Below are 17,414 nucleotides of genomic sequence, written 5' to 3'. Positions count from 1 at the left end.
TACCGTATGTTAAATGTGTTTTGTCTCATACAGGGGTAAGATATGTCCTGTAGTTAAAATCTGATTTTTTTTTGTTTTTAGCATAATTTTGCCATTTTATGCATGTTGTATAAACCACTAATCTGTTTTCTATTGAATATTATTGTTGCTATCCCAGATATGCAGTAACAATTTTATGTATTGTTATTTCCGTTGGGTGGGTCGATTGTGTAAGAAACTATTGGGTGTTGCCCTTGTTTTTGTTAATGGGCAATGAAGTGACAGATTTATTTTTGTTTGCCCCACATAATACTTTAAGAGTCCCATACCATTTATTGTAAAGTTTTATTGTATTCTTCAGTGTAATAACATGTTACCTTTTTTTAGTTGAAAACCCCCGCCAAAACTAACGCTGTGGTGTATACATGATGAGAGTATAGCCATATTGATGGAAGAGAAGTTTTATGGCATATCACACACATTTTATTGGGATATGTTTCCTGTCACATCCTTATGGTATTTTTACACTTACATATCATTAGCGTCTTTCTCAGATAGGTAATATTTAAGGACAGACTAGTGAGATTTTCTTGTGGGCAACCACTTTTACCATTAGGTAGATGGCAACTCTTTAGCAGATATATTTTGGACACTGAGATAATCATAAGCATTTTCCTGTCTGGGTGATGGAGTTGGATTTTGTTTAAACCTGATTCACCCCAACATTCACATAATGTAAAACGTCCACTGACACCTGTCCACCTGTCCTCCGACAGCTTACCTAAAATCCTCAACAATGTGTACAGCCGTACATAGCCCTGATCCCCAGCTCAAGGTGGAGTTGAGTCAGCCAGCTTCAGTATGTGAAGAGAGTTGCTTACCCCAGTCAATTCCCCGATCACCTGGACCAGGAGGTGTTGCTGGGGGATGTCTTCCAGACGGGACTCCGGTATGTCAGGATCCTGGCGATGCCAGATTCCCTCTTCACTGTAGCTAGACTACAACAGATTTACCTCTGAGTGTGTTCACCTGACCTGAAAAAACACAGTGTAAATTGCTGGAGATTGAGAAGTGTAAAATAATAAGTGTCAAACACATGAATAGATATAGGTAGAGAAAGTAGGCAGAAATGTGTTGAGAATAAAAGCTGTAAGTCAAGGTTTAGGTAAGTCTTTGGTGGTAATGAAAAACAGGGTGTTGTAATGTTAATGTAGATTCTTGTATTAGGGTAGGTGTTGGAAGAGTTTATTGCTGTTGTAATAAGATGGCAAAAAAAACAACAGGTTCATGTGATACTTTCTAAAATGTCTTATTAGGCAAGATTAACTAGTGGCAGAATGAAAAATGACGCATTGGTTGACACTGGTCAATTTCCACAGTGTTTTTGTAAGGTTTGAAGGGTGTGCCAGGTTTTTCAAGTTGAGGTGCTTCACAGAATCCAATGGTGGTGTGTTCGAAGGACAGATTTGTATGCTCCATGATATGTTGGTACTGTGCCATGTTTATGGATGTGAGGCCTGCATCTTGCTGGGTTGTCCTCCTGGGGATAGCTGAAGATCCGGATTACAATTGATCTTCAGTAACCCATGCTTGTCTCCCAGTGAAAGTCCAGGTTAGAATTGATATTCAGTAACCCATGCTTGTCTCCCCGTGAAGATCTGGGTTAGAATTGATCTTCATCTAACCCATGCTTGTCTCCCCGTGAAGATCCGGGTTAGAATTGATCTTCAGTTACCCATGCTTTTCTCCCCGTGAAGATCTGGGTTAGAATTGATCTTCATCTAACCCATGCTTGTCTCCCCGTGAAGATCCGGGTTAGAATTGATCTTCAGTTACCCATGCTTGTCTCCCCGTGAAGATCTGGGTTAGAATTGATCTTCAGTAACCCATGCTTGTTGTAAGAGGTGACTAACACTAGGATCGGGTGGTCAGGTTCACTGACTTGGTTGACATATGTCATCGGTTTCCAATTGCGTAGATCGATGCTCATGCTGTTGATCACTAGATTGTCTGGTCCAAGTCACTCAATTATTTACAGACCGCTACCATATAGCTGGAATATTGCTGAGTGTGCCGTAAAACTAAACTCATTCACTCGCTCGCTCCTGGGGATAGCCTTGTGGTTGAAGTGTTTGCGTGACTCATTTATTGCTGAGATTGATTCCTCACATGGTGTCAAAAGTTCCCACCAGATAACGGTGTTACACTGTTAGTACCTGCACCGAAATGTCGCACTCATTGCAATAAGGAAGTTGACTAGTACTTGGTTTTCCTAGACCAGGAATGTTCGGTGTTGCAAAAATGTTTTGCATCTGAAATCACACGTCCTATGATTGTATTTCCATCTGCTGGGTGTGTGTCTGCTAGGTCTAGTTCTGGGTCTGTATCTGCATCTCCTGGGTGTGAGTCTGGTTCTGGGTCTGCATCTGCATCTGCTGGGTGTGGGTCTGCTAGGTCTAGTTCTGGATGTGTGTCTGCTGGGTGTGGGTCTGGTTCTGGGTCTGTATCTGCATCTGCTGGGTGTGTGTCTGCTAGGTCTGGGTCTGTATCTGCATCTGCTGGGTGTGCGTCTGCTAGGTCTAGTTCTGGATGTGTGTCTGCTGGGTGTGGGTCTGGTTCTGGTTCTGGGTCTGTATCTGCATCTGCTGGGTGTGTGTCTGCTAGGTGTGGTGCTGGGTGTGTGTCTGCTGGGTGTGGGTCTGGTTCTGGGTCTGTATCTGCATCTGCTGGGTGTGGGTCTGCTGGTTCTGGGTCTGTATCTGCATCTGCTGGGTGTGCGTCTGCTAGGTCTAGTTCTGGATGTGTGTCTGCTGGGTGTGGGTCTGGTTCTGGGTCTGTATCTGCATCTGCTGGGTGTGTGTCTGCTAGGTCTAGTTCTGGATGTGTGTCTGCTGGGTGTGGGTCTGGTTCTGGGTCTGTATCTGCATCTGCTGGGTGTGTGTCTGCTGGGTCTGGTTCTGGGTCTGTATCTGCATCTGCTGGGTTTGGTTCTGGGTCAGCATCTGCATCTGCTGGGTGTGTGTCTGGTAGGTCTGGTTCTGGGTCTGTATCTGCATCTGCTGGGTGTGTGTCTGCTAGGTCTGGTTCTGGGTCAGCATCTGCATCTGCTGGGTGTGTGTCTGCTGGGTCTGGTTCTGGGTCTGTATCTGCATCTGCTGGGTGTGTGTCTGGTAGGTCTGGTTCTGGGTCTGTATCTGCATCTGCTGGGTGTGTGTCTGCTGGGTCTGGTTCTGGGTCTGTATCTGCATCTGCTGGGTGTGTGTCTGCTAGGTCTGGTTCTGGGTCAGCATCTGCATCTGCTGGGTGTGTGTCTGCTGGGTCTAGTGCTGGGTCTGTATCTGCATCTGCAGGGTGTGTGTCTGGTAGGTCTGGTTCTGGGTCTGTATCTGCATCTGCTGGGTGTGTGTCTGCTGGATCTGGTTATGGGTCTGTATCTGCATCTGCTGGTTGTGTGTCTGGTAGGTCTGGTTCTGGGTCTGTATCTGCATCTGCTGGGTGTGTGTCTGCTAGGTCTGGTTCTGGGTCTGTATCTGCATCTGCTGGGTGTGTGTCTGGTAGGTCTGGTTCTGGGTCTGTATCTGCATCTGCTGGGTGTGTGTCTGCTAGGTCTGGTTCTGGGTCTGTATCTGCATCTGCTGGGTGTGTGTCTGGTAGGTCTGGTTCTGGGTCTGTATCTGCATCTGCTGGGTGTGTGTCTGCTAGGTCTGGTTCTGGGTCTGTATCTGCATCTGCTGGGTGTGTGTCTGCTAGGTCTGGTCTGGGTCTGTATCTGCATCTGCTGGGTGTGTGTCTGCTAGGTCTGGTGCTGGGTGTGTGTCTGCTGGGTGTGGGTCTGGTTCTGGGTCTCTGTCTGCATCTGCTGGGTGTGTGTCTGCTAGGTCTGGTGCTGGGTGTGTGTCTGCTGGGTGTGTGTCTGGTTCTGGGTCTGTATCTGCATCTGCTGGGTGTGAGTTTGGTTCTGGGTCAGCATCTGCATCTGCTGGGTGTGTTTCTGCTAGGTCTGGTTCTGGGTCAGCATCTGCATCTGCTGGGTGTGTGTCTGCTGGGTCTGGTTCTAGGTCTGTATCTGCATCTGCTGGGTGTGTGTCTGCTAGGTCTGGTTCTGGGTCAGCATCTGCATCTGCTGGGTGTGTGTCTGCTGGGTCTGGTTCTGGGTCTGTATCTGCATCTGCTGGGTGTGTGTCTGCTGGGTCTGGTTCTGGGTCTGTATCTGCATCTGCTGGGTGTGTGTCTGGTAGGTCTGGTTCTGGGTCTGTATCTGCATCTACTGGGTGTCTGCTGGATGTGGGTCTGCTAGGTCTGGTTCTGGGTCAGCATCTGCATCTGCTGGGTGTGTGTCTGCTGGGTCTGGTTCTGGGTCTGTATCTGCATCTGCTGGGTGTGTGTCTGGTAGGTCTGGTTCTGGGTCTGTATCTGCATCTACTGGGTGTCTGCTGGATGTGGGTCTGCTGGGTCTAGTTCTCAGGGTCTGCATCTGCATCTGCTGGGTGTGTGTCTGCTAGGTCTGGGTCTGGGTCTGCATCTGCTGGGTCTTGTTCTGGGTCTGCATCTGCTGGGTGTGGGTCTGTGTCTGGATCTGTGTTTACTAGGGGTTGTGTGGTGTTCGGTATAACAATTTTCTCTCTCTGGTTTATCTTTGATAGATCAGAAAATCACATACAACTACAATGCTCAGAAGATTTCATCAACCCAACTTTTAATTATGATAAGAGTGACGTGTATTTCGATATATGAGCTTACAACTCTCAGGAGATAAAGATATATTCTACTTTTGAGATTGACTTGCATATTTTACAGCTGAAATATGTATTTACATTTTACTTTTGAAGATGAGGGTTGGGTCGCTGCTTTCTCAGCCTTCAGATGATGTCACTCACTAATACTAGTCAGGTGCATCTTTTTGAGCCTTCAACGTAAAATGATATGCAAAAACATTCACTGCAGAAACAGAATTAATTAAACCTTCTTGTATGTTACCTAAACCATAAATACTGCACATGCTGTTGACAAGCTGACCGACGTTGTGAGGTGGAGTTTATTTTTGCGTTGTTGTTTGAACATGGCTAATCCATGATCCAATGTAAGTAGCAGTTTATGTTGGTGTTTGGATTAGTGTTTCCTTTTCTGACATGTTGTTAAATTTGATTTATCAGAGCTGATTACAGCAATGAAATATTTTATTCAATTTGGGCAGGTGATTCCACTTGACAACATAGCTTGAAATAAAATTATAGATATTCTTTTATGGATCTACCAAGGTTATATTTTTGTCGGGTTTATGGTACTCACTTTTAATTGTAGGACTCCAAGAATACAAGAGTCTTCAGGAAATGTGAAATATTGAATATAACAATGTAAATAATAATATGTATTACTTTTATTGATTTACGTTAGTTATTTGTTTCTTCATCTTACATAAGTTATAATTGACTATATTGTTTTCAGTTCATAGAAGTATGAACAAAAATGATGGGCAAACTCTTTGAATCTGTTTATTGGAGGGGCAGTGGGGTAGCCTAGTGGATAAAGCGTTCGCTCGTCACGCCGAGGACCTGGGTTTGATTCCCCACATGGGTACAATGTGTGAAGCCCATTTCTGGAGTCCCCCGTCGTGATATTGCTGGAATGTTGCTAAAAGCGGTATAAAACTCACTCACTCACTGTTTAGTGGATTCTTACAAAAGTCGAAGACTAGGCCATTTTTGGCTTGCAAGAATCTTGTTTTCACTTTGAGACATCGGCAAGATGGTATTTTTGAGCAGTCTTCAATGTTTGTTTTTGGTGACAGACTTAAGTGTTAACAGTTTTGTTAGGAATCTGACTTCTTAAAGAAACCTTCTCCACATGGTATAGTGTGATTTGTGTGACTTCCTCCTTGATACAGCTAGAAAACAGTGACCATCCCCACAAACTCAGCCTGCAGGGAGAGGGTTCCAGGTCGGATAAAATAAGTAATGTAACTGTACGACTTATAGCACCCCGAGGGCAGCTTGGTTTGTATAGGTTGTACCTCTCAAGGGAGATAAAAATGAAAATTGAGTTCACACTGATCCATCGATTTTGGTAATACTGTAGCTCTTTGAACATACTTTGTGTTATGGACTGCAGCATCATAAATATTAGATGCATTATGATACAATAAGGCTGTGATATGATACTATCCCGATAATATGGGTGCAGTACAATTCATATATAATCATTGTGGACTTTTTTTCCATAAGTCAATATTCTCTTCCATTTTGCAGAAAAATCGCAATGTTGAAATATTTGTTTTTAAATCTAAGACAGTGAAGTTTGGCTTTTCTTGTGGAGAAACAAATAAGCTAAGCTAAATATAGTAAAGAGTCTGCTGTTTAGCCAACCAGGAAATTAGAGAGTCTACATAAAATGATTCTTATTATTCACATGTTTTAGCATCACTATAACGTGTAATGAATCATATGTATTGCAATAGAGGAGTTGTAAATTGGTGTATTTTGTTGTGAGCCCCATATTACAATACAATACTGTATTGCTGTGTTGTTACACATTATTCACAGGATTAGTTTTAGTAACATATCTTATATTAAGGATTACATTTTCTCAGTAAAGTACAGATTCTAGAAATTTTGTCGGGTTGAGTCCCCATCCGGGATTTGAACCCACACCCTCAGAGACAGGCAGCTAATCGCCATCACACAAAGTCAGCAATCTAACCAACTCAGCCACTCGTACTAGAACCTGTAGTTTACTGAGAAAGTGCACTAAATCCCAAATCCCACTTTCTTAATGGCATTGAGTATTAATTAGTTTTAGTGATTAGATATAAGTTGGGGCGGTTGGATAGCCTAGTGGTTAAAGCGTTGGCTCGTCACGCCAAAGACCCGGGTTCGATTCCCCACATGGGTACAATGTGTGAAGCCCATTTCTGGTGTCCCCTGCCTTGATGTTGATGGAATATTGCTAAAAGCGGCATAAAACCAAACTCAGTCAGTCAGCCAAAACTCAGATATAAGTTATGTGCTTCTGCTGGATATCTGTTTGTCTCTGTGAGTGTTTTTCAAAATTGTTTCTGAAAACCCTGTACATTTTTTGGAAATTAGGCGTGAAAGTCAAGGAGTCTTTGTCATTATCATATGGAACCCTTTAGAATTGGTCTTCAGCAACCCATGCTTATCGGAAGAGGCGACTCACGGGATCGGGTGGTCAGACTTGCTAACTGGGTTGACAGATGTCATCATATCCCATTTGCATACATTGATGAAATAATAACACAACCTTGAATTGACGTGATCATCATTACTCATCACCCATGGGGGCAGTGGGGTAGCCTAGTGGCTAAAGCGTCCGATCATCACTCTGAAGACCCGGGTTCGATTCCCCACATGGGTACAATGTGTTAAGCCCATTGCTGGTGTCCCCAGCCGTGATACTGCTGGACTTTTGCTAAAATTGGCGTAAAGCTGTACTCACTCACTAACTCATTTCTCATGCAGTTTTTTTTTGACTTATGCAGAAATATGTGTCAAGTAAACAATAATGTACGGAATGGAGGCAAAAATGTAAATAAATCATGTATATTGTTCCAAATTTGTGACAAGGTATATAGTGCATTGCACCATTTCATCTCTGACTTGGTCGACAAATTCATCGTATCCCAATTGGGTAGAACAATCACTGGATTGTTTATTTACAGACCACTGCCATATAGCTGGAATACTGCTGAATGCAGCATTAGACAACAACCAAACCAAACCATTACCAAAATGGTAACTTAAAGATTTAGTGGTTTCTGGAACCTTATAAGAAATATGGACTTTTGAAAACTGATTTTACAACATGAAGCCTTTCCACTTGTTGACTGGATATTTTCCTATGTGTCCTAAATACATATTGAACAACAGCTAATACAACAAGCCACATTTGACTGGTATACAGTCAGTACCTGTGATGTCACACTTTGAAAAATCTTGAATGAGTTACATGTTTCAATGACATTAGTGCCCATTAGTTTGATCTTTGATCTACCCTGCATGGTGCTTAGGATAGTTTGATCCAGGATCTACTCTTCACTCTACTTTTCATTGAGCTCAGGATTGAGCCTGTGATGATCTACACCATTCATTGAGCCCGTGATAGTTTGATCTCTACACCATTCATTGAGCCCATGATAGTTTGATCTGAGATCTACACCATTCATTGAGCCCATGATAGTTTGATCTGAGATCTACACCATTCATTGAGCCCACGATAGTTTGATCTGAGATCTACACCATTCATTGAGCCCATGATAGTTTGATCTGAGATCTACACCATTCATTGAGCCCATGATAGTTTGATCTGAGATCTACACCATTCATTGAGCCCATGATAGTTTGATCTGAGATCTACACCATTCATTGAGCCCATGATAGTTTGATCTGAGATCTACACCATTCATTGATGATAGTTTGATCTGAGATCTACACATTCATTGAGCCCATGATAGTTTGATCTGAGATCATCTACACCATTCATTGAGCCCATGATAGTTTGATCTGAGATCTACACCATTCATTGAGCCCATGATAGTTGATAGTTTGATCTGATAGTTTGATCTACACCATTCATTGAGCCCACAATAGTTTGATCTGAGATCTACACCATTCATTGAGCCCACGATAGTTTGATCTGAGATCTACACTATTCATTGAGCCCACGATAGTTTGATCTGAGATCTACACCATTCATTGAGCCCATGATAGTTTGATCTGAGATCTACACCATTCATTGAGCCCACGATAGTTTGATCTGAGATCTACACCATTCATTGAGCCCATGATAGTTTGATCTGAGATCTACACCATTCATTGAGCCCATGATAGTTTGATCTGAGATCTACACCATTCATTGAGCCCATGATAGTTTGATCTGAGATCTACACCATTCATTGAGCCCATGATAGTTTGATCTGAGATCTACACCATTCATTGAGCCCATGATAGTTTGATCTGAGATCTACACCATTCATTGAGCCCATGATAGTTTGATCCAAGATCTACACCATTCATTGAGCCCATGATAGTTTGATCTGAGATCTACACCATTCATTGAGCCCATGATAGTTTGATCTGAGATCTACACCATTCATTGAGCCAATGATAGTTTGATCTGAGATCTACACCATTCATTGAGCCCACGATAGTTTGATCTGAGATCTACACCATTCATTGAGCCCATGATAGTTTGATCCAAAATCTACACCATTCATTGAGCCCGCGAGATCTACCTTGTATAAACTGCTGTTATTCATCTGCTCTTGCTGCAGGGGTTAGTTTGGCACAGTGCCAGACCCAGAAGAATGCATATTATCAGTATGGGTAAACATGATTGTAGTTAGTGGTATATATTTGGCAATTTGCCAGGGGGCACTGTCTTGAGGCAGTGGTCAATGTATTGGTCAAATGCCAATTCTCAGGGGGGTCAGTGACTGGCTAAATCAGGTGTTTGATATTCCTGAATGCACCAATATATTTATATTGTCAACAATCATGATATTTATGTTCATTGTTTGTATTATAAGTTAATGATCTCCTTAAGCTGGTAAAGCCTTTTCACCAAGTAATTGGATGAAGACGGGTTTGAAATTTCATATACTTGAATGGATAGTTGCCAGTGTGATTGCCACTGTAGTAGACTCTAAGTGCCATGAGGGCACACTTAGGCCTAAAAAAGAAATGTTGTGGTTCCGATTACCCGACCGACCCTTGAATTCGGGTGCCGACCATATTTTTTTTAAGCTGAATGAATAAAATATGCTTTCAGATCCCTTTGTTTTTTCCCCGGCACCAAAGTCGATATCATGGCCGCAAGCTTGATTGAATAAACAATTACACATTAATAAATGTTATTAGTTAGAACTTTACTTCCAAAAAATATATTTAGAAAAAGTACATTCCGACCTACCTAGCCTAAATTGTGGGAGAAGTGTAATAGGAACCACAACATTTTTTTTTAATTGGCCTTATGAATAATTGTTTTTTTTTAATAAATATATGTTTTAAGGTTAATATGAAGCCATAAAAGTAAAACAGCAAATCCAAAGAAATAAAAGACCTGGAGTATTCCTGTTTCTTTAACATTTATTATGTTCCTTTCACACAACCACTTTTTAGCTTTCCTAGTGGACACTGACACTGTCAAAGTGAAACGATAGGGTTCTAAGATGACTCTTAGAGTCATGTTAAGGCAACCCACTCTGCAGTAGTCACAACTCACGGTATTGCCATTATAGCATAGAGTCATGTTAAGACAATATGAACCCACTCTGCAGTAGTCACAACTCCAGGTATTGCCATTATAGTATGGAGTCATGTAAAGATAGTATGAACCCACTCTGCAGTAGTCACAACCCACGGTATTGCCATTATAGTATAGAGTCATGTTAAGGCAATATGGACCCACTCTGCAGTAGTCACAACCCACGGTATTGCCATTATAGCATAGAGTCATGTTAAGACAATATGAACCCACTCTGCAGTAGTCACAAGCCACGGTATTGCCATTATAGCATAGAGTCATGTTAAGGCAATATGGACCCACTCTGCAGTAGTCACAACCCACGGTATTGCCATTATAGCATAGAGTCATGTTAAGACAATATGAACCCACTCTGCAGTAGTCACAAGCCACGGTATTGCCATTATAGCATAGAGTCATGTTAAGACAATATTGAACCCACTCTGCAGTAGTCACAAGCCACGGTATTGCCGTCATAGCATAGAGTCATGTTAAGGCAATATGAACCCACTCTGCAGTAGTCACAAGCCACGGTATTGCCATTATAGCATAGAGTCATGTTAAGACAATATGAACCCACTCTGCAGTAGTCACAAGCCACGGTATTGCCATTATAGCATAGAGTCATGTTAAGGCAATATGAACCCACTCTGCAGTAGTCACAAGCCACGGTATTGCCATTATAGCATGGAGTCATGTTAAGACAATATGAACCCACTCTGCAGTAGTCACAAGCCCTTAGCGGTATTGCCATTATAGCATAGAGTCATGTTAAGGCAATATGAACCCACTCTGCAGTAGTCACAAGCCCGCGGTATTGCCATTATAGCATAGAGTCATGTTAAGACAATATGAACCCACTCTGCAGTAGTCACAAGCCACGGTATTGCATAGAGTCATGTTAAGGCAATATAACCATAGAGTCATGTTATAAGGAGTCAATTATGAATATGAACCCACTCTGCAGTAGTCACAACCCACGGTATTGCCATTATAGCATAGAGTCATGTTAAGGCAATATGAACCCACTCTGCAGTAGTCACAACCCACGGTATTGCCATTATAGCATAGAGTCATGTTAAGACAATATGAACCCACTCTGCAGTAGTCACAACCCACGGTATTGCCGTCATAGCATAGAGTCATGTTAAGGCAATATGAACCCATTCTGCAGTTGTCACAACCCACAGTATTGCCATTATAGCATAGAGTCATGTTAAGGCAATATGAACCCACTCTGCAGTAGAGTCACATCCCACGGTATTGCCGTCATAGCATAGAGTCATGTTAAGGCAATATGAACCCATTCTTCAGTTGTCACAACCCACACTCTTGGTATTACCATTATAGCATAGAGTCATGTTAAGGCAATATGAACCCACTCTGCAGTAGAGTCGCATCCCAAATTATGTCCAAGCATAGCAAAGAGTAAGACAATATTGAACCCACTCTGCCGTGCAACCCAAGTTATCGCCAGCACAGCCAATGTGTAAGGTTATTACAGGCAATACTGAACCCAGCCAGCAGTGGAATACCCAGGTTATTGCTAGCTAAATGTGGCCTGTATTCTCCAGTGTACTACTGCCACCAGGAGAGCATGTCTGGACCCGGCACCAGCTCTGTGTATCCAACCCCTGCTTACAGCTAGCCTTGGATCTATAGACTATACCACCTACCACTCACCAGTCTGTGTCAGCAGAGTCAACCGCTGTCAACTACAGCTGTGGAACTACAACTTTCCCAACGGTCTTGACCATAATTTCATGCTTTTTCTCCTTTTTCGACAGATTTAAACTGGGCATGGGATACTATTGGGAAAGTTCGTTCGGAGGTGAGTAAAGAGTGTAGTAGATACTATAGTGTATGTGTAGTGTAAAGTATTGAGTACTGAGTACTCATCCTGTGTCTATGTGTGTGTGTACATGTGACTCTGTCGTGTCTCTGCCTGAGCTGTGCTGCATGTAGTGATCTTGGCATGGCCTGATGCTTGTGTTTAAGACTGACTAACTGTTTAATGTATGTATTTACACATTTTTCTGTTGATAAGTTTGACCTAGAAATACTTGGCTTCTCAAGTTTCTGGGTATTATGTGTTAAACAATCAGGAACAATGGCCGTGCCACACCGGGCCCTCGGCTAAATACCATTTTACCTACTCACAGTTCATGTGCATGGTGGTAAATATACAATTTACTGCACGCTGACTGCAATACAACCATAAATACTTTAATGGGGAAATTCAGGAGTTAAAAAATATCTTTACATTCTGTAAGCTGTTGATTACAACTTTGATGGATATTACAAAATGTTTTTTTCTGTGTGAACTGCATGTCACTCTTGTCAGTCAGTGAATTATTTAGTTAACATGAAGATTAAATACTGTTAGTGCAACATGGTGCATCCGTTTAACCCGTGAAGATCCTGGTTAGAATTACCCTCCAGCAACCCATGCTTGTCGTAAAAGGCAACGACCGCCTCCGTGGTGTAGTGGTTAGAGCGTCCGCCCGGAGAGCGGAAGGTCGCGGGTTCGATCCCCAACCGCGTCATACCAAAAATTGTTAAAATATGGTACTTGTTGGTCCCTGCCTGGCTCTCGGCATTAATGGGTACAACAAGGACTGGTCGGCTCGGAGTCAGTATAATGTGTCTGAGTGGGGTATCCATGCTTCACTGCGGCATGGTATCTCAGTGGGCTAGCACTATAAAACAAGCTTCAGTCTGGGCTAGTACAAGCAGCCGCACATACACATACACAGGCATTCACGTCGTCATATGAGCGAAATATTCTCAAGCACGACGTTAAACCCAATTTCACCTCACGTCACGTAAAAGGCAACTAACAAGATCGGGTGGTCAGGCTCGCTGACTTGGTTGACACACACACCATCGTATCCCCATGTACGTACATTGATGCTTATGATGTTGATCACTGGATTGTCTCGTCCAGATTCTGTTATTTACAGACCACTGCTATATAGCTGGAATATTGTTGAGTGCAGTGTTAAACAAACAAATAAATAAAAACGACTTTTTGGATAAAGACCTGACTCTGACAGTAAAGTCACATATTGTTTTCATTGCCTTTACTAACTAAGTGAAATAGTAGAATGGATTAATAATGTAATTATAGCGTTTTAAGATGCTTGACTTAATCAGTGTTTAAAACAAACTAAATGCCATAATCTCAGATGCTCCAACATAACAGATACCATTTTCAATGAAAATATAATTTGTTTTACTTGTGTATTTTGAAATAGTTCGATCTATTTCTTGAAGAAAGTATGAAATAGAACATTTCACATTTTTTATTCGTTCATTTGATGCATATTTAACGGCTATGATAAGTGTAGGAATTATGAAATAATTACCTTGAATTGACATGGTCATCATTACTCATCACTCATGGGGGCAGTGGGGTAGCCTAGTGGTTAAAGCATCCAGTCATCAAAACCTGGGTTCGATTTCCCACATGGGTTGTGAAGTCTATTGCTGGTGTCCCCAGTCGTCATATTGCTGGATTATTGCTAAAATCTGCGTCAAACTGTACTCACTCATTTCTCATGCAGGTTTTTGGACTTATACAGAAATATGTGTTAAGTTAACAATAATGTACTGAATGGAGGCAAATATGTAAATAAATCATCCGTATTGTTCCAAATTTGCAATATTCCAGCAATATCAAAAGCGTGGGGCCAAATTTGTGACAAGGTATATAGTGCTTTGTACCATTTCATTGCTGTACAAGCCCTTCATATTTGCTGTAAGGACCCTAGTAAGTTAGTAGCTGGGTTTCCTCTAGACTCCTACTACCCCAAGTTTTGTAGGTCCACGTAAAACTCTGCACCTCATATTGACCACATGTTTGCCTTCTCCAGATTGAGTCAGTCAGTCATCTTTTTCATTTGGTTTACAGTTTTTGTTTTGTTGGAAAAGAAGTATGTAAAATGTATGAAATTATCTTCAAATGAACAGGTTAGTGGTTGAAACAGAATAACCCTTTTTTTGTTAGATTCAGTTGGTTTCAACCTTTACACGAAATGCTTTGAATTTCATATTTCATGGATGGAAATAATCAAAATAATAATCACCATTATTACAGTATTTTTTAGTTAAAGAAATTGATTGTTGATGCCAATGACATAAAAAAAGTCACATATTTTGATTATTTTATTTAAAGCTAACCAACAAATGACCTAAAAATATATAATGTGTGAAAAATTCTTCACTTGATATGTTCTGATGGACAGTGATTGTCTCCCCTGATGAGTCAGGACTGGGACCCAGCTGACTGATCAATGCATGAATGGTGATTTTATGCGAGTCAGCAATATTCATGTGTCTGATGACAGTGTGTTGAGGACAATCCCTCACATTGTGGGGGAGGGCATGCTTCATTTGATGATGTGAACAGTTTCTGCTTCATTGGCTTTCTGAAATGTAGCTAAATTAAGTAGTGTAAGATGATCTCGCTGTGATATTGCTTGTCTTCCAATTTGATAATATGTCATTCTTGAGCAAGTGAATAAAAAACACCAAAAAAAATATGAAAAGGATCTCAACAAAATTTATAATGTACACTTGGTAACAGAAGCCATACTGTTGTTATGTTAAGCAGGGGAAAGATTGTAACCTGATTTTGTTTACCACTATAAAATCCTATCAATAATTGAACAGGAAATTGCATCTCTAAAAACAGATCTTAGAGAACAGGCTGCTTTTTTGCATTTCCATGATGCAGAGTTTCCTATGAGATCCTCCCTTGGGCATAAACACAGTTCCTATTATTACTTGGAGATACGGTGGTAGAACACAACATACACCTGGTTCGTATCATTACTTGGAGGTAGGGTGGTATAACACAACATATACCTGGTTCGTATCATTACTTGGAGATAGGATGGTAGAACACAACGTACACCTGGTTCGTATCATTACTTGGAGATAGGATGGCACTAGAACACATAGGCGGTAGAACACCTGGTTCAGTGATCATTACTTGGAGATAGGGTGGTATAACACAACATACACCTGGTTCATATCATTACTTGAGAGCGATGGTACAACGTGGTTCATATCATTACTTGGAGATATGATGGTAGAACACAACATACACCTGGTTCATATCATTACTTGGAGGTAGGGTGGTAGAACACAACATACACCTGGTTCGTATCATTACTTGGAGGTAGGGTGGTAGAACACAACATACACCTGGTTCGTATCATTACTTGGAGATAGGGTGGTATAACACAACATACACCTGGTTCATATCATTACTTGGAGATAGGGTGGTATAACACAACATATACCTGGTTCGTATCATTACTTGGAGATAGGGTGGTATAACACAACATATACCTGGTTCTTATCATTACTTGGAGATAGGGTGGTATAACACAACATATACCTGGTTCGTATCAATACCAGTAGCAGGATGGTATAACATTATATATTTCTGGTTCCTATCAATACTTGGAGACAGAGCCATATAACAGAACATGATAAACCTTGTTCCAGTTAAGAAAAGAAAGAGACAATATTATGATGGTATAGCAAAATTCACAGCTTGCTTGTTATTTTTAGAAATAATCAGCAAGGTTTTGCTACAATAAATGTGTTTTAAAGTTGCATAGTCTTGGAACAAATCCGACCTGGACTCTTTGTACCTTGTGATGGTTTCTGAAACCAGAGGGAAATGAAGCTATAGATGATTGTCTCCCTTTGATTACTCCCTGCTGCTGATGCTGTGAATGTAGATCAGTGGTGGTCACGTTTCTGGATGAGTGGTGATGATACTTGCATGTTGTATGGTTGTACCAGTGCATGTGTGTGCGCATTAGTATGCACAGCCTAAACTACTTCCACCCTTTCAGTTGTATCAACCAAAATTTCATTGTTAAGAGCAGAAATTACGTAAGTTTGGAAATTTATTCAATATTAGTCTTTACAAATACAATGTTACAGTAGTCTCAAAACAAATGTAAACAAACACACTGCAGAGAATGTTGTGAATTTATGGGACAAAACAAAATAGGACTTTTGATAGTGCTCTCTCCTTTATCCTTCGATTTGAAGCTACTATTATGTTCCTTGGAAATTTGGAATGAGTGTTCCAGAATATTATCTGATCTGAGATCCTGGAAGATCTGGATTGGAACAAGCCATTATGGAAAAAGGTTGCCCAAAAGTGGAGTAGATAATACATCGTTCAGAATTTGTTCATCTTGTTGTTTTGACAGCATCAATTCTATTATCCTACTTCAAATACAACAGGAAATATGTTTGAAATAGTTCCTGAATTAAAGGCTCCAAAGTGCTTGAGATTACACTTGCTCCTGTAACCATGTGGGGCGGTGGGTAGCCTAATGGTTAAAGCGTTGGCTCGTCACGCCGAAGACCCCGGTTCGAATCCCCACATGGGTACAATGTGTGAAGCCCATTTCTGGTGTCCCCCGCCGTGATGTTGCTGGAATATTGCTAAAAGCGGCGGCGTAATCCAAACTCAGTCAGTCAGTCCTGTAACCATGTAACCATGTAAATCTGTAATCCTAATGAAGGTTGAATCACCAGGGTTGTGTATCTTTCTACCTTCCAAGTTACATGGCTACTGAAATGTATGTCTTGATAGCCAAGTGGGCTATAGGTGATATTTTGTGCATGTCTTGTCCAGGTTAAAGGGTTATCAGAGGGTTTTATCCTGTCCATGAGGGGCCGAACATGTAGGAACCACAACTGACGGTATTACATGTCAAGTCGAGATCGGTGTTCTGATTCAGCACCGACCAAAATAGCTAGATAGGGTATTAAATATCACTTTAATCATGTCCATAACATTCCTGGTGTGAGCAACTGATTAAAGCTGTAGTATGATAAGACGGAGCTTAACAGATCGCTGGCAGATTGTTCCGACCAGGCCTGGTGCTTCTGTAGTAGGTGTAGGTTGGCTAGACTAACACTTAGTGAGAAGGGAGTGAGTGAGTGAGTTTAGTTTTACGCCACACTCAGCAATATTCAAGCTATATGATCAATACAGTGATCAACAGCATGAGCATCGATCTGCACATTTGGGAACCGATGACACGTGTCAACCAAGTCAGCGAGCCTGACCACCCGATCCTGTTAGTCACCTCTTACGACAAGCATGGGTTACTGAAGATGAATATTCTAACCATCATGAA

General features: G+C 41.5%; 1 protein-coding gene across 1 annotated transcript in view; it reads left to right on the top strand.

Moving 5' to 3' along the window:
* Positions 1–17,414, top strand: part of LOC124253615 — a 111,251-nt gene that overhangs the window by 22,502 nt on the left and 71,335 nt on the right. The window contains exon 3 of the mRNA XM_046687423.1: positions 12,024–12,067. The gene's annotated coding sequence lies outside the window, so the exon portion shown is untranslated. The remainder of the gene's footprint in view (positions 1–12,023; positions 12,068–17,414) is intronic.

The sequence above is a fragment of the Haliotis rubra genome, unplaced genomic scaffold (assembly GCF_003918875.1).
Source record: "Haliotis rubra isolate DU_JTF1 unplaced genomic scaffold, ASM391887v1 Scf547, whole genome shotgun sequence".
NCBI classification, from domain to species: domain Eukaryota; kingdom Metazoa; phylum Mollusca; class Gastropoda; order Lepetellida; family Haliotidae; genus Haliotis; species Haliotis rubra.
Note: the sequence above shows the minus strand (reverse complement) of the source record. Positions and strands in the feature narration are given on the sequence as shown.